The sequence below is a fragment of the Larus michahellis genome, chromosome 11 (assembly GCF_964199755.1).
Source record: "Larus michahellis chromosome 11, bLarMic1.1, whole genome shotgun sequence".
In the NCBI taxonomy this organism is placed as follows: domain Eukaryota; kingdom Metazoa; phylum Chordata; class Aves; order Charadriiformes; family Laridae; genus Larus; species Larus michahellis.
This window is the reverse complement of record NC_133906.1, coordinates 16,023,461-16,042,325: the sequence shown is the minus strand read 5'-3', so window position 1 is coordinate 16,042,325 and position 18,865 is coordinate 16,023,461. Positions and strand designations below refer to the sequence as shown.

The 18,865-nt window shown below is 39.5% G+C and overlaps 1 protein-coding gene across 1 annotated transcript in view; it reads left to right on the top strand.

The window, feature by feature from the left end:
• The window catches only part of TRPC7 (transient receptor potential cation channel subfamily C member 7), a 114,978-nt gene that overhangs the window by 21,406 nt on the left and 74,707 nt on the right, over positions 1-18,865 (top strand). The window lies entirely within an intron of this gene.

Genomic DNA, 18,865 nt, shown 5'->3' with positions numbered 1-18,865 from the left:
TATCAGCATTGTTTGAAAGGTGTGCAATGTTTTTACTGTTTTCTTGTGATAATATAGCATAAACGGTCTGTCTTTGTTGTTCATAATCTGATTTTTCTTACATCCTTCCTTGCAAAATAGGAGCATGGCAAGTATAGCTTTAAGTGAATTACAGCTGCACTTGACATGATGGAATGAAAGACCTATTTTCCCTGAGTCTCAAAGGTGACAGTATTGACATTTTGTTTTTAACGTGAAACAAAGCATGCAGTTTCAAGGATGCTCAAATGCTGCTGCCTTTAAAATAAAGTGCATTTCAAAAGCTGTGAGAGGGTCATTCAAAAAGCTCATTTTCCAGAATAGTAAACAGCAAGAAATATGTGCTCTAGGCCCATGAAGAAAACAAAGTATATCAGGGTAGTAAGTGCAATGGAATAGAAACTTATTTGAAGTCAATTGGCATACACACTGATTTACTGCAATTCATGCCCTGGTCTAACAATATTAGTTGGATTACATTGCTCCCCTGTTGAACTGATGTTGAAGGAATTTGCACAGTATTTAACCATTTCCCCCCCAGGTTGCTGAATATATACCAAGAGGCTGTTTTGTCTTTGATTTGCTTGGGTACCAAACAAGACCTCCAGTGATACCAATGTGCGGCTGATTACTAATGACCACGACTTTTTAGAAATGTAAAATTTCATACTTAATATTGCTGAGTAGAGGTGTGCAACATAGTTTCTGAATTGTTTTATTATTGTAGAGTTAAATAACTCCCTGTGTCAAATCTGATGCTTCCCATCTCTGACAGGATCCTATGGCATATTGGGATATGTGTTTCAAGTTCATTCTGCACATTGCCTGTACTGAATCTGTGATGAAACCATGAATGATGAGAGAAATAGAGACGGAAATATTAATACTGCAGGGCATGGCATTGCTGGGTGCAGTCCTGGTTTGCAATGGATATGAGAAAGATGCTGGGATTGAGGTTGCAACTTCTTAATCCAAATATCGAAACTCATTGTGAGATTAAAACTCCTATCTCTGAGCTCACTTCACTTAGCAGGGACTGCATTGAGAGCAATAGGAGATATCATATATAATTTAAGTATCGGTGTACAGTACAAAAGATGAGGTAAAGGAAGAAGAGCACTATTGCTTTCTTGAGTTTCTCTTATCCAAGACTGAAGAAGTAAAGGCAGTAACCAAACTACAAATAAGTGCTTAAGAAAGGCAGGTAATTGACCGGTGGCCTTAACAAATTCACATCAGATCTCTTTTTGATCTGTAGTATTTTACTTACAGCATATAATAGAATTTAATGTTGGAAGCCAGATATCATGTATCTAATACTGATAACTACTTAAATTAGTCTCCAGAGTAATGTTTATGTAACACCTTCCTTGTGGGTGTATTTTTCAGACAGATATGAGGTTGTTTTACTGGGAAAATAAACTTGTCCTTGGAAGAAAAATAGACTTTGCCGAATTGGGAAATGCACACAGAAAGATATCTATGTAAAGTGTCTCTCAGGCTGATTTTTTTTATCACTCAAAGTAAGGACTTGTTAGGCACATCTGAAGCTCACAGGCTGGCTGTCATGACATGGATATTCTTTATTAAAGTATTTCAGAAGGCCTAGCAATTGTCTATTTTCTGCAAACAATTTCTGACCATTGACAAAAGAAGATGCCGGAATGTTTAGCCTTTAGAGGATAACTGTTGCATGAAATAAATCCTCAGCTTTTGAGTCATCCCAAATACATTTCTGATTATTTCTGATTCTTTCCCTGGACTGACACATTTTACTTAAGTCTTTCAGATGTTTTTAAATCGTTTTTCAATAAAAGAATGAGATCCTCAACCCCCCTACCATCACCACCTTGAAACACTCCTAAGTGAAGGTTTACAAAAGGCAATACTCTTTGTTCACTCCATACTAACAAAGATTAATCTGATTTTCGCAAGTTTTGAAAGCTATTTTGTTCATTCAGTTTGTCCTGGGATTTTTTTTCAGGTTCTGCCCTCAATACCACATATAGACTATGGATTCCATTTTAGCACTAATATGTGGGCAAGCTGGTGGTGACAAAGTGAACTGCCCTCTTTGTAGTGAGGCTACTTGGAGCCCTCCCCCAAATTTCCCTTTTGTATTTACCGGGAGCAGGAGATTTCGCAGTTTTGCTGGGATTTGACCACAGGCAGATTCCATTTTGGCATGTATGTTTACTACTGTTATGTTCGTTATATGCAAGTATCAAACTGGGGGACACTTTAAAATACTATTGAGAGCTGGCTTTTTTTGAGACTCTAGTACACCAGTCACATTTCATAGCACAACAATGATGACATTAGCACAGACTTGGCTGGTAATGCCTTTCTTGCCTACTGCTCTCCCAGCATTCACGTGTGAACCCGACACAGCCTATGTGGAAGGACATTGGCAGAGTCTCATTAGAAAGCTTGTGTTCTTTCATATTTTCTTTTTTCGTCTTTTCTTCTGTGCTGAAAATGCAGGATAAGATAAGGGATCCACAAATCTAAGCTGCGTGCTGAACATGATACGATGTTATATAGAATAGCCCTTCTTTTGTGGATTTTATTTTAAGGAAAGAAAAATTATTAGAGATGAAAGTGTTTGGGAGGGAAGATCAAAGACAGAAGGAACGAATTAAATAAATACAGTGCCTGGAGCCTGTGACTTTGTTCAACATATTGCGGACAAGGAATTTACTAGTGCTTTTCTGAACTGAGCTGGAATCTTTGCTAATTTTCTCTTTTGTTCAATCAACAAATAGATATATTATGTCAAACACTTTGAAAAATGCATGGGATTTCTCCAGCCCAACAGTGGTGCACTTAATAAATTTTTCTGTCATCAGCTTTTAGAGGTGGATCTGCCTACCCAAGATCTGAATCTTTTTACCTATTGGCTCTAGAGGTTGCTGAGGGGGATTTTCATCTCCTGTATGAAATTGTTAGTTATTTTGAGACTTTTTTCCTTCACTAACAGAGATCGATTTGTGTATGAGCTGATCCTTCATCATTGTCACTGTCTTAAAGCCAAAGAAGGCCCTTGTACAGCCTTGCTCTCAAATACTGCTGATCACACTGTGCTATTTCCAAGAGTAACTGCTTTTGACCAGTTACTGAGAGTCCTGGAAATGTTTCTGACAACTTTCTTGTTTCTGAACTATCTTAAATGGATTTTTTTTTTTTTTTGTTTTGAGATTAAAAGTTTAAGTACTGCTGGAAAGTTCACCTTCAGCTAGCTTGCTTTAGCTGATAACTCCGAGAGCACTGGCATCACATCAGCATCCATAAGCGCATGTGCTTTAGACAAGCTTGGTCTGGTGATAACACTGTTTACAATAATGCTCCAGAGAGGAAGAAAGGCCAAAACCAAGCCAGATTCAGAACAGTATTTTTAGATGTTGTCTTTCAGGCCCAGGACACATAGCAGGATGTTTTAGGACACGTGGGCTACTAACTACAAAATTTCACAGAATTGGTGCTAGCGTACTAACTTAGCTGTCACCAGTATAGTCTGAACCCTCTGTGTTTGCAAGTACTGAAGCGAAAATTTAATGGAAACCCTGATTTCAAGGGCTAAGCTTTTTCATTTTGTAGCTTGGGATATTACCTAAGGCTTTTCTGAATTAGTGTAATATTGAATGAAGCAGATTATCATCTGTCCTACATTGTGTATGGTTTACAGTGCACAAACATTTTAGACAACCACAGTTAATCTTGGTTCTGTTTCTTGGCTTCTTCAAATGCCTGAAGAAATTGAAAAGCTATCCCAAAGTGTTATCTAATTTCCCTTGTGAAAGAAAAAAAAGGTGAAGTATAGCCATCTCTGGGCTCTCAGGACCTTGTCTCTGCACAAGAGGTTCATCAGGGCTGCGCTGGCCATAAGGAGGACTTGTGTCCTCTTGCGTTTTGGTCTTGGTGACAGACCCTGTGGGAGTTCAGAGTTACTTTTACCTACTCTACGGCACTAAGCTACTCCAAATTACCCCTGATGAAAATCGGGGGAGGAGAAAACCAGCTTTGATATCATACCTGTTTAACCCGATTGTTTCAGATACCTACAGGATAAGCGTGGCACAACTGGGGGTCTGGACTGCCATTGGTAGAGTTTGTGTTCATCCCCTAAGAGGCATCAAAAATAAGTGTTTTGAAAGGGCTAGGAACAGGGTATATTTCTGAGGGGTTGAAAAGTCAAGGAATATGTTTGTATTCAACATTTGAACCAGAACTGAAAACAGTGTTGACAGAATGAAGTGGCCATTTCTTTAAAACATGTTTAAACTTTTGTTTTAAAAACATATTATAATATTGATATTTTGCATTTTTCCACTTTAAAATTATGTTGTATTTACAGATTACACTCTAGAATCAGATAGTGATAGTAGGTATACGTAAAAGTAAATATGTATCCTTTGACCTATAATTAACGACACGTAAAAATCAGTTGTAATTTTTATAATTCTCTATTTTTGTTTTGCAAGAAAACTATTTCTAAAAAGAGAATTGCCCATTAAGTTCTGATTCTTATAGGGAATATCTAGTTTTATTTTGTGTTGTTTTTTCCCTTCTCAAATATTCAGTATATAGAGATTTTTTTGCTCCAAACAACAAAAACCACATTCTTCTTTTTCAGTGTTTTTATTTCTGCTGTTCATTGTGTGTATTAATTCTCATGAAAATGAAATAGTAATAATTCTTATGTTGATTTTTATGTATGTACAATGTATTAGGGAAGAGTTTTATCGATAATTTTGTCCGTGGGAATACTTGTAAGGAAATAAAAGTATGGGAAAATCACATGATTACTGTGGATTCTCTCTGTAGTAATCACACAATTGTATGCAATTTTGTACCTTGTGAAATTCTTTTCCCATAGGTAGTTATTTCATTTCACAGAGTAGAGGAGTATTTGGCATTAACAGATGTAAAAGTTCTTCACTATGCAATTAGAAAAAAATCTTTTTTTCCTTGAAATTATGCCAATTTACAATACTGTGAACAGAGGAACAAAAAATGAACAGAATGCTATAAAAAAACCCTGAGAAGGTCTGAGAGTGAAATCAACTAATGGAACAGATAATTAACTGTACCTAGACACCAAATAAATATTCCTGTTTTTTTTTGTATTGGAGACACATGTTCTTCAATTGCTCCTCAGTTTCTATATCTTCCTTCCTCAAAAAAAAATTGCTTGACTAAATCCTTCCAGATTTGTCCTGTTATATGATAGTTCTGGAGGGAGTAATATTTAATTGAGACAGGAGTAATTCAGGACAAATCAATAGAAATGTTAAGATGGGACATCATTGTGAGAGTAAGACATGCTCTGACTTTCAAATGCGATTAGAATGGGATCCAGAAAGAGAAGGTATCATGGGGGAAAATGGCCATGGGGTTTGTAACCAAACATATTTGGGAAGTATGCAGGAAATGTTGCATAAAATCTGATTAAAAAAGACAGCAGAGGGAAAGGATTCAGAAGGGAAATAGGAAGAGTTCAAGGCTAAATTAATATATGCCCAAGTGTAAGAGTGGCCATCTGGCAACTCATCCCTAACCTGTACCCTCAGGAGAAAGGAGGCAATGGTTTAGATGCAGAAAAGATGAACAAGAATAATCAAACACTTAAAAATAGAAATAAGATTAAAAAAATTAGAAAAGCTCTAGAAAGCTTTGGTAAAGTTTGGGAAGAAGCAATGAAACTGGAGGAGAACAGGAAAGTTATTGTACAGGATTAAGGGTTGATAAGGCATGTGTAAACAGATTTATTTTTTTCTTTAAAAAGCCTTTCATGGACTTCTGTCCAGATATCTTTAACAAAGCTGGAGGGCAATCTCTCTAGCTGCTGTTGTATGAAAAGAAAATGAAGGAAAGGGTGTTGTACACTGTTGCTTCCAGATATTGATGTGATCCTGACCTGCAGAATCACCAGGAATTCAGAGTTTAAATAGTTGGTGTCAGTACAGAGGAAACCTCTGTTCTTCATATTTGTGGTAGCCACATGTGTGCGTCTGTGTGGCTTTGAACATGAGCTCAAAGTGGTATAGCGGATGAGTATGGCTTTGAGAAGGAACTTAAAGTTAAACCGTCCATTCTGTTGTTGTGTTGAATGAGAGTCTAAGCAAACATGGAGAAATTGAAACCTTTTTTTGGTAAGGTTATGTCTGAGGTTTGCAGAGATTCAGCATCGTACTGTTTGGTTGGAAAAACTCAAATATGTGCATATGCACTTCTATAAGCAGCAAACGATATACAGCAGGTAATGTTTCACACAAAGAATAAAGAACTGTCACTGCTGTTAAAATAAGCATTAAAAAAGTATAGGTACAATGCTCTCTGCAGCCATACCTACCAAGATATATATAGAAATATCATGGTCTATTATATGACCTTGACAAAACCTAGTCATAACTTTTAGAAGGAAATGAGTCTGTAATATAAGGAAGGGCATAGGTTTTGTTTATTAAAGGAAAGGAATAGAATTTCTCTTTCCAGCTTAAATTTCCCTAGCTTTTGAACTCATAAATAAATATCTATTTTCCATATTTATAACTTTAATCTATAACAGGAATGAGGTTCTGTAAGAAATTAAATGTATTTATCTGCTTTCCAGAGTTTCTTCTGATTCAAACGTTAACTGTCCAACTTATTAACAGAAGACTTCTTTTTTAACATGTAAGGATCATTTACTTTTAATGGGAAAAAAATTGCACCGGATCTGATTATCATATAAATTGTTCTTGAAATAAAATGGGTTAAAAGAGATAGGCATTTGTCAGACCATTCCTATTGCTGGTGGTATCTTAAATCAACCCATCACTTTTGTTCCCCTGCTGCTTTTCTTACCTGAGGGATATCAATTACTTATGATCCAATTTATCTTTGTTGGGGGTAGATTGCTGCTAGTCTTAGTGAAGTTATCCTGAAGTAGTTAGGTCAGTAAGAGAAGTAGTTAAATGGGCAAAATATGTCACTGAAGTGAATAAAACCATATTAAATATAATGGTTCACAGCTAGACAGAGAGTGAGTAATCAAAATGTATTCCACTTATGTTTTCTAACATGAGGATTTTTGGCATTTATTTCACTTTTTTCCTATGGCAGGATATTAGATGAGATTGTACAGCCAACGGGGTTACTATTCATAGATACCCTTGTAAGCTGCCAGTCATCACAACCAATAGCTCTGGAGAATGGAAAATTCATGAGATGGTAAAAGTAATATAAAGATGTAAAGCAATGTTTTGCCTTTTGTACCTGGGTCAAAGCTGGTTCAGGTGGGTACCATTCCAGAAATAATTAGAAATACATGCTATATATGTTACAATTTTCTTCTTGAATTTTAAAAGATTATGCAAGATAGGCCTATGTGCTAATACCTAGTTATGAGTAATAGGATGTTGGTACAGCTAGTTCTTTGTGGCTTTTGAGGCAAAAAAGTTTGTTGAGTACCTCAGCCTTCTCCATAATCTGGGTGGCCAGGTCTCCGGTTTCCTTCTGGAGAGGGCCCACGTTTTCCCTAGTTTTCCTTTTATCATTGACATACCTATAGAAGTTTTTATTGTTGCCCTTGACATCCCTGGCCAGATTTAACTCTATCAGGGCTTTAGCTTTCCGAACCTGATCCATGGCTGCTCAGACAGTTTCTCTGCATTCCTCCCAGGCTACCTGTCCTTGCTTCCACCCTCCGTAGGCCATATATGCTTTTGATTGCCCACATCTCAGTTATAAGTGCTGGCCAGTTCCAGCCCTTCCTCCTTCCCCACCTTTCTTGCATTGGCACCTCTGAAAACACACAGAAAGCTTCTTTTCTCCTGATGTTCTGGTTGTCATTTCAGCTCTGGGGAGCAGGAATAGGCAGCAGTGCAAAAAGGGAAAAAAGATGGAACGCTACCAAGCTTGCTTGTACTGTTAATGCTTTTGCTTTATGGTTTATATTTTGGCTGAGATGGTTAGTTTGAAAAGTTGGTGCTTAACACATGCATGTGTTTGAAGGAAGGATCAAGTCAAGGTTACCAGTGACTAAAGCAAACAGTAGTCTCTGGACAAAAGGGGTTTGTAATGAAAAAATGTTTATCAACAGAAGTAAAAATTCTTATGACAAATCATTGCTGAACTTCCGCTTGTGTTCTAATTTGTTCTGGTTGTGACAGCAGTAAAGGGGTTGAACATTGGAAATGACTAAGAGACAGCAGAGGGGACTCTGATGAGTAACTGGAGAATTAACTACTCTGACAATGGATCAGAAGTTTAATACCATGATATCTGAATCTTTTTGTTGCATTTCATTTAAGCTCTTTCCCCTAAAAATATTTCTTCAGTCTTTTTTGGTGGCATATGGGTAACTGTCTGAAATGTCAGACCTGAGCAAACAAAAGTAGAACTTTGCATTCATTTTAAGGTCTTCTCATCCAATTCTCTTTCTGCAATGTGTCTGGGAATACAATAATATTTGCCAATAAAGAATACTGAGCTCAATAAGAACTTGAAAGCTTTCAAAATTACAATGCTTGAGAGGAATTTGAAGTCCCCATATTTCGTGTCATCCAATGTGTCATAACTACACAATTCCATGACTTCTAAAATTGCTTAATCATTTCCACATTTTTCTTCCTGCAGAGAAATGTGTGTTTATTTTGTTTTGGTAACATGCAACAGTTACTATGAGTTTTGTTTAGTTTTAAAGATACAGGTGAGATGAAGCAAATAACAGCTCCATTTTTTCATACAAGAGTTGTTCTTGCCCCCAGTGAGGTAAGGACATTTTTGGTACAGTGTACAACAGTGCAAACAGTTGATGATGTGCAGGGAAAAAACCCCAAGTTTTCTGTAATTCTTCAGTTAATAAGACTTTAGTCAGAAGGGTTCTGTATAATATTAGAAATAGATTTCTCAGCACACTCTTTTCATGTGAAGCTGTTGCAATAGCAAAATGCAAATCTAATCAAGATGAAAAGCAACTTGTAGAAGTTCAGAACTTTGTGACAAATGCCTTTTAAGAGACCCAGGTGCAAGATTTCTTGGTTCTGTAGCTGTGGGTTTCCACTAATTCTGAAATATGCCTTACCAGAAACCTACAACGGTAATTTGAAAACTTTTGATGTGCACTGATAATAAGAGACTATAGAATTACTTAGTCCCCTTTTTCCCTCACACTTTTTTGCTTCACGTGTGTTAATCTGTCATAATTAATTGCAATTGGGAGTACTGTCAGTATTTTATCAGTTGCAGATTTATGGAGTGGGTAAGTTGTTGATTATTAAGAAACTCTGAGTGGTAGACATTGCTGGGGCTTGAGTATTTTTTTTAGAAAAAAAAGATGTGCATGAAAATGTAAGTGGTGAATATTTTCCAGTGGGGTTAGAACTGAGAAGGATCAGGGGACATAGTTGCAGCTGCACAGACACATGGAGCAGTAACTCAGTACGTTGATTCCATACCTGATTTTTTTTCAAGATATATATATATGAGAGAAAGATTACCTATGTTTAGTCAAATCAACCACATTTTCAAACCTAAAAAGAATATTTTTCCTGTCAATACTGTCTACGAATAAAATTAATGAAAAAATGCTGGTTTTGTCTAATCTCCACTTCCCATCAGCCCAATTAAAAACCCAAGTGAATAAATTGACCTTTTGCAAGTATTCCCAAGCCTTAGAAAGGAAATGTAAATAAATACTTTTAATGCAAGGGCCTGTAAACATACTTGGTTCCTAATTAGTTTGTTATGGTGACAGGCAAGTATTGAACAGCAGAAAATAAAAACCTGAAGGGGAAAGAGCAGGGCAAATACCAAGATACTTTGAGGGTTATTTTTTTTGCTTAGAGAAAAAGTTGTCCAAAAGCAAAAGGGAGGGGTTGCTCTTATCCCCAAGCTGTGTTAGCTACCTAAAGCAGAGATTTGTGTCTGTGCATTGTGTCTGTGCGGCAATATAACATTTCAAGTTTATTTCAACAGCATAAGTGAGCATGTAGCTGTGGAGTCTCTTCTCTTTTTTTTTTTTTTTTTTTCTTCTTTTCTTTCCACAGGATATCTTTCCCCACAGAATACTGTTCTCCCATGAGCCACATCCACATCTTTCTCACATGTTTACCTATCTGGGCCCTCCTGACTTTCTCAGTGAATCCCTAAATGGGGTCAAGAACAAAGCAGTCAGTGCATTTTAGAGGGCGGGAGGTATCAGCACAGGAAGACAGTGTCAAAACAGAGTGCGGTGAATCCTGCAGGTATGTGTGCCTCCCATAACAGTTAGAGGTTAATACATTCTCCCTCTTATTCAAGGTATAAAACCTCTTAGTAGGACAGGGCTCACCCGCCTAACTATTGTGAGTACAGCTCAGGCTGGTGAAGGGAACTTAGCTGCCTGGGGATGTGGAATGAAAGCCCTGCATTAGCTGTCTTTAAAGGTTTCTGAAAGGCATGGTCAGGGATGCTCTTATAGTGCTGCTAGAGAAGGCACACCAAGCTTTCAGTGTCCCTGATAAAATGGTCAGTGCTTGCGCCCATCATTTCCCTCAGGTGTTTCTAGCAAATAATGTTGTCAGCCAAGTTGATTTCACAGATTTGAGACTGAAAGTTAGTGAAAAATCTTCTCTTAGTCAATGTCCTCACTTCACCCAGTATTGTGAGGGGGTGGGACAGGAAGAACTTGGGGGCAAATCAACATCCTGCTCAGGGAGGAGCCCTGCACTGCCTCCCACCGTCACCTGTCCAAGCAGAGGGTTTCCTCCAGGCTTAAATTCCAGAGACACGCCAGGTGAGGAGGGATGGTGTTATTTGGTAATTGCAGTGGGATACGTGATGTGGTTGGGATCTCTGCATCAAGGTGAGGAGGAATGGATGGGGAGAGGAGTTGCAGAGACAGGGAAGGACAGGGAAGGTCATGGGCTTGGAGAGCACTGTGCGGCTGGAGCTGTGTGGGAGGCAGCAGGGTGGGGAGGGTGTGTGGTGTCCGAGGAAGAACAACCTGGTCTATTTGCTCGGGATAGAGTGCAGAAGGTGCACCAGCACTCCCAGGTGCAGTCTGAAGTTGGTATTCTGGTGGCTTTCCTCTGCCAAGCAAGAGAGGGGATTGATTACATTGATTGATTATTTTGCAGTTTGGTTTCATTTCCCCCTACCTCCACTCCCGCCAAACCCATATACACACCTTTCCTCGGCCACCCTCTAAGAGACAAGCTCTCCTAGGGAAGACCGAGAACGATCTCAACCTGGGCACGGCAAACGGGGTGAAGCGGCGCTAACCACTCCCAGCGGAGGGGCGGCACAGCCGGATGAGGCGTGTTGAGGGTGAGAGCCCCCGACGGAGCCCCCCGCCCCGCCGGGCAGCCTGCAGGTAGCCCTGCCCTCTCCAGGAAGGCTCTCGCGTGACTCCTGCTCTGGGGCAACCCCTGGGAGGGCGCAGGGGCACTCGCCCATCTCCGGCCGGGAAGGGGGCGCGCCAAAAAACCCCACCAAATCCACACCTATAGGAGGACAGCGGCGTGGGAAGAAGGGGAGGGAACACGGGGAGGACAAAGCAACTCACATGCCAACCTCGCAGCAGCCTCTTCCTCCAGGAAGCGAATCCCCGGCGCTCCCGGGCAGCTCTGCCCCAGCGCCGCCGCGGAGGGGATAAGGATGAGACGCCGCCTCGACCGCGCCGGCGGCGGCTGCAGCACCGCGGACAACGCCCGTCCTGTCCGGCCGTGCTGAGCACCGCTGACAGAGACACTTCAGCACCGGGGACAGCGCCCGTGGCAGCCCCATGGCGGGCCGCGCCCGCGCCGCGCCTCTGGAGTGAAGCGGAGCCGGCCCCGACGCGCACATGTAAGCTGCTGCCCCTGCGGGGAGCGGCGAGCAGCCGCGGGGCTCTGCCTCTCCCAGAGCCGAGTCTCCTTTCAGCTCCTCTGAGAAGCGCCCCGGCTCTAATGCCGGTCCCTATTTATGCACTGGGAAGTTTTGTTGGGGTTAGAGGTGTGTCGGTGTGACTTAGTCCCCTGCAAGCCTGAGTATGCGCTGGTGTGAGTGAGGTGGGTGGCTGTGCGTGTAATTGGTTTGGCTTTCTACCCTTGGAATTTGTGTAAACATGCTTGGTCTCAGTGTGCATTGAAGGGCTTGTTGCTCATTACTGGCCACATGGTTTGGAGCCACGCTGTTGTCTTCTCTTGTAGCTGGGTGAATTTTTTAAGGGTTTGTTTTTCCTGGAAACAGTGTGGTGAAGGTGAAATGAGGAAAAATAAGAGGTGTATATACGGGATTCTCTATCATGCCTGTTGCAGCTTATCGGGTCTAATGGTTGTCTGGAGTTGTTCTCTCCACGTTTTTTCTTGTCTTGAAATAACTATGAAGTGAGCAATGAAAAGGGTGCAGCACCAGGGAAAAATGAAATACAGCCAGAACCGAGATTACCAGTTCTTTTCAGAGCTTTTTCTTTCTCTTTTTAATAGAACTGTTTGTTGAAAATCAGCGTTACACTGCCCCCTGCTTGCACAATTAGAAATATTTTTCATTGTTCTCGTCAGTAGTAAAAATTTATGAATGAACAGGTATTCCTATGTTGTGTTCTCGGTATGATTTGAGCCTGAGTTTTGAAGTGCTTCAATATTGAGGGTGAATTATTCCTAGTTCCCAAAGCGAGATTTAAAAAAAAAAAAAAAAAAAAGTAGGACTCATTCTTGTCATGGCAATTCATTTGGTGATCAAACTTGTTAATGAATGGACAACGGGAGACAATGTAAAAATAGTCTTGATTTTGGTATATCTATCTCACATGAGTTCTATGATACCATTGTAACAACAAATCATCTTCACAACCATATATTAAGGGGAAGCAAGAAAGGAAGGAAGGGGAAAAAAAAAAACCAGTACACATATTCTAAACCAAGAAGAAACTGAATACAAGAACCAAGGTGATTTATAGTCTCTCCTGCTGTAAAAGTCTTGTATCAGTGCATGACATTTCTTTGGAATGGGAAAGAAAATGCTGATGCTTAGTTTATAAGAAGGGGAGGGTGAGACAGCTGAGAAGCAGTGGATGAGTTTTTGTGAAAATTACCTGGTAGAAAGCCAAATTCCGTTTCCTTTTTTTTTTCAGACCACTGGGCAGAGCTGCCTCCTTTCTAACAGAGATCAGGGAGGACATGAAAATGTAGATGCTACTAAAGATTTGGTGCTCTGTCCTTAATGTTTCTAGGCTAATGGCCTCAGACCTTTTGCTTCCTGACAAGAAGATAATCAGAGTGTTAGTGCATATCATTCATCAGCATCCTTTAATGACATGTGAGGCCTGTTTTGTCTTCCTCAATGTACCTCATCCTGCCATTTCTGAAAGGGATTTGAAAAGGTGTGGTTTTGCTGACTGCACCTGTACTTCCGCAAGGAGAGAGGCCTGTTTTAAAATTTTGACGTTGAAATATGATTTTCTTTTATCTATATGAACAGTGGGAATGGTGGGGAGGGGATATTACTTCCTGCAACTGCTTTGTAGAACTACTTTGCAAGTTAATTAATATCTGCCTGAATAGAGCTAGAAAAACCTATTAATTGTCCCTAGATACGTATGCAACTTTTCATGTAGGAGAAGGACCATGTTACTAATAGAACTGAATTAGTGTGTTGGACATCCCAAGATTAAATGAAATGGTACTTAAGCATTTCAAAGGACAGAAAGCTTTGGAATAAGCTGTTGTTAATCAAAAGCAACCAACCAAAATCATACTGAATTTGTATACATAGTAAGTCAGCAATACGCGAAAAATGATACTGAAAACTTTCATCTTAAAGGATAACATCTTGACTTAAAGTAAGATTTAGAAGGCTATTTAAGATGTCAGAGCACAAGAGGGTATTAGAGAGCTCTGGTAATATATGCCTATGCAGTATTTGGAGCACTAGAGTACCCTATTGCACATAGTAAAATAAATGTGTGCAGTTTGTGTTGAGTTTGTGCTCCTGACCTGAAGTCTGGAGTCTGCTACAAAATATGTTGCAAATTTTTATTAAAAGATGCAACATCCTACTACTTTTGCTCTAAACATTTTGACTTACTCTTTTGAAAGGATTCATTTCTATATCAATTTGTGTCTGCTTGTAGAACTTAATTTATTTAATTTTAATTCATGTTTATAGCATGTGTTGAAGTTTTCTGTGGTTCAATAGAGGAAAATGGTCCATTCGATGTATAAAAGCTGTGGCAATTCCAAAGAGGCCCCAGGGAGTCTGCAGCCTTTGTGTGCCCTGATTCTTTTCAGAAATATTGGTGTAAGTAGACAGAAAAATAATAAGTAAAGTGTCAATCTGACAGTTTCTGAAGCTCTGCAGGAACCAAGGGTAACGCTTTCAAAAGGGCTTTCAGAAACTTAAATTTTCTTTTCAGCAAGACAGTCAATGTCTCATCAAAGCCTACTCTGATGGTTACTTTAGCCGATGTGGGGCATAGTAATAGTTACTTATCCGAAGTTTCTTCTGTAGTTTCTGGACAAAGGGGCCATTGAAAGGGCACAGAGAGACTCCTGCCAACCTCTCTCCACTAAGTGAAAGCAAACCCAAAGAGTAGTCAGAGACCATAAGTTCTTAAAGCTGCCTTTGTAAATGCCCTGCTCAATTTTTAGGCTTTAAGACCAGTAAAAGTTGACATCAACTGAGAATTCAAGAATTGTTGCAGTACCTTATACCCATTGATTTCAATGCCTATTCAGACTTCAGATGTTTTAAAAACTCAAGCAGATACCATTCAGCCTGTCCTACATGCTTTTAAATTTCTGGTTCAAAGCCATGTGTAAAAACTCCAATTTAGCCTCTTAAGGACTTTGAACATTTTCTCCAAGCCTTAGCTCTAGGTGGTAGCCCTGCCCCTCTGTAGGTTCTTGTGTGGAACTAGAGAGGCAGCAGAAGGTCCTGTGTGGCAGAGTCTGGAGCACTGTGGAACAGAGGATCAAGGAGAAGAGACATTTGCTGGGGTAAGCTCAATAGGAATCAGGCCAGTTTCCTTCCTGTGTCTACCTTGTCCTACATGTCTGGCACTCAGATCAGCTAAGGGAGTTTCAGCTTCATCGATGTTTTCAGTGACACCACGTTAAGAACAGATCTCATGTTACTCCATGTTCCCTTTTCAGATGTTGAGTGTCTCAGTGCCTAGTACTGTCAGTGCAAGCTGCAAGGACCTACTCTAAGCCACTTTAATTAGAAGCCAAAAGCTCCCAGAGGATGATTTGTTAAGAGCTAAATCACCTTTCAGAAATTGCTATTCTTCTCCACTCACCCCAGGAGTCCAGACATCTTATGGCTCTCTCAGCTGTGTAAAGCTGGATGCGCTTTGCAGCAAGCAGCACTTAGGCCCTGAAATTTTTGGTTTCCTTTTCCCAGAACATTTTCTCCAACAACACTGCATACATTGGCATTCTTTCCTAGAAAAACGCAATATTTAATTGCAGTGCCTGATGAGTTTGATCACTAGCTGTCTCAATAAAATATGCAAATACAGAGTCATTTCGATGCAAAGCACCTTTAAACAAAAATGGTAAGATAAATGCAATCAAGTTTCAATTACTTTTTTTTTAAGAGGGCACATTACACACACTCAGTAAATATGATTAGTTCTAAAACTGCCTGCACATAACTGAAAAGGAGAATAAAAAAAGGTGCCAAGTACAGTCGTGGCATTACAGTAAGGTTCGGACTCCAAGATCTTTAGGTACTGCATATAATACTCTTTATGCTACCACTTCTCTATCACAATTCAGTGCTCAGGTCAAACATAATTATAACTTTCTTTTCAGAACAGGAGTTCATGACTGAGTATTTCTCATGAAATTATTCCAAGTTAAAGGTATAATTTTTTATTCATCTCCTGTTCTCTATAAAGATGATAAAGTGCGATAGCTGAGATATTGATCTTCTCTGCTCACGAGCAAGACTGGGGGTCATAATTCATCTGAGGTGAAGCCCTCTGAATTATGGTGTTCTTGCCCTTACCTGCAGGCAGTGATCAACTCTGCGCTGTAGGGACATCCCTGCAGAACATAGATTGTAAGATAAATGTTGTATAGTAATTATCTTTTCAGAGGGCTGGTATGCTTTTCTGTTTCCTCTTTTTCTGATGCAATTTCTGTTGCTAGAAACAATGTGTGAAGCCACTGCTCTCTCTGAACTGAAGAAAGTGAAATGAAGGTCGTTTTTTTGGCATGTTATTGCATATACAACAAACCGGTAGCAATTAGCTCTAGGCCAAACGCTAACCTCCTTTCTTGCACAAAAACCTTAGAACTGGGCCAATGGTAATATTTTATGTAGTATTATGTTTACTTTGGGTATAATTGTAAGGTTATCTGTCCCACCTATCTGAATTCTCATTTAGAGGTAATGATAGCATATCAGCAGAGAAAAGTTTTCTAAGAAAAAAAGAATTATACGTGGACATCAGGAAAATGTCTAATAGATTCCTCAGTGCTGGAAATGTTCCACATTTCTGGGCTGCTGCCAGTACTGACCATTAAATATAACAACAAATGTAAGGTTTCCAAATATCTTACCATGCAACATTTTTAGAACGTAAAAAACCATGGTTTCTGAACATTGGAAATGCCCAGTGGAATTCCTCCTGCTTGAAGCAGCTATTGAAATTATCTGCCCTAAAATTTTTAGGCATGTGCAATCCTGCCACACTCATGGGTCATCACTGAGCAGCTACTGGAGGTGGATCAGTTTCCACTTGATCCCAGCAACAGTTGCTTAAGCCATCAGCATCTCATCCTGTCGAGTTGTTTAACATTTTAAGAGGTTTAATTTAACATCCAGGAAATCCAAACACTGCAAATGTGTAAAGTTCTTTCTGGCACTATAAGTCTCATTTAACAAAGTCACAGTTCAGAAGTGTTTATTTGTGTACAGTCCTTACTTGAACTCAGTAAGACTTCAGTGCAGGTGTAAAACGTAAATGCTGTCCCAAATAGCTAAGACATGGGCTTCAGTTTAGATAAGCACTTTTGCATATGGTTAAATACTTAATTTTAAGCACATGTCTGTCCTTTTGGCCTCACTGGGACTGCTTCTGAAATGAAAGCTAACTTCTGGGGACATTGTGTGTGTGTCTGCATGCGTGTGCATATGTGTTTGCAAAATTTGGACTCCACTAAAATCAATGGAACTTGTACTGTTGACTTCAAAGGGGCCCAAATTTTACCCCAGGCATTTTGCTGCTTAGAGACTTGTGTCTCACTCTTAGTGTTAGACATGCGGATGGTATATTTGTTTAGCTGTTACTGTTTTCTCTTATAGAAACAGTGACTCAGTCTCAGGAATTAATTTATTTAACCATCCCTCCTTCATTATTGTTATGTCCCTCATCTCTCTGTACTTCTTCAACTTTCAACTGTACTGGAAGGGATTAGTTTTAAGATTCGTATAGCACTTTACCTCTCAGGGGAGCATGGGATGATATGTTCAGTTTCTTCTGGCTTTTATTAAGTTGCTATACTGATGCACTGAAGCTGAGAGGGAGAGGCTTGCTTTCAACTTTGTATAGGCACAAAATTGCTTTTTTAGGATTTATTTAAATTTTAATGTAGCTGCTAAAAATTTGCTGTAAAATTTGTTTGAAACTCTTCAGTACTAGCTTTCTGGTTTAGACCAGTAGAAAAGTGATGAACTAAAATGATAGATACATATGTATATGTTAGTTCCCTAAGAACAGCTACCTTGAGAATTTCTGTCTCCTGATACGTTAGGTATTTTTCCCACTTTTTTGCTTGATTGCCTTACTCTTTTCTTCTCTTCAAGAACATATTATTGAAGGCAATGTATCTCCTCCACTTTGTCTCCAGCACCTTTCCGTCTTGTCATTCACAACAACTCTTTCAAACTCCAGTAATATTTTTTCAGAGCAGCACATAAACTTTTCATTGACTGAAGGTCAAAACTGACTTGGAGAACAGATGGAGCATGGAAAGATGAACCTTTGCCACCCACTGAGCATTAACACCTGCTTATTTGTTACATCTGCCCACTGCAGCTTAGAGGCTCCTGAAAATTTTACCCAAGTGATTTAGGACTTGCTATTGGACTGAGTGCAAATGCTTTTTGTGAAAGAGGTGTTGTTTTTACCTTTTTACTCAGGCTGCACATTCTGTGGGTTTAGGATGACAATTGACTCCACGTCCTTAGACTCTAAAAGACAGACTATGATTTTGTCGAGATGCTACCGCAATAAAATGAAAATAGAAGAGCAACATCAAGATGACACCGAATGCAAAGTGTGAATATTTCAGAGACAGATAGATTTAGGTTTTCAGTTAATTTCATACAGCGGGGTGTTTACTCCCCCGTGAGTTGCACATAGCATAGTTTTCTTTGGGGGTTCCAGAGAAGGTAGAATAAGAACAGTTTGTCTCCATCCCACCAACTCCAAGTGAAGTCATTTCAGCCACATACTCAGTGGGGAAACCAATGACCCTTTCGGATCTGCCCTCTGTTTGTGGTCAGATACCTGTGTTTATGTCTTTCTGCAGGAGCTCTCTGAAAGATGCTTACTGGGGAGCGATGTGACACTAAATCAGGAGTTATCCCTTTGTTTTACAAAACTGGCCCCTGGATTTCAGTGCTTGTATTTAGAGTAGCTGCCAACTGCATTTCAGTGAGAAAATTATACAGTCATTTATTAAACTGCTCTAGAGGAGGAAACAAAAAAAATGGTATTATGTAGCATTAAAAAAACAGTGAATGAATAGGTGATTTGCTTGTACCAGCTGAATTTTAGCAGAATACGCAATATATTTATCCTTGTTACTGTGTGTTTAAAATTAGAAGCATGCTTTTTAACTTTATGGAACATAGTTTATTGACATGGGGAGTCCTGCTAACTTTTTTC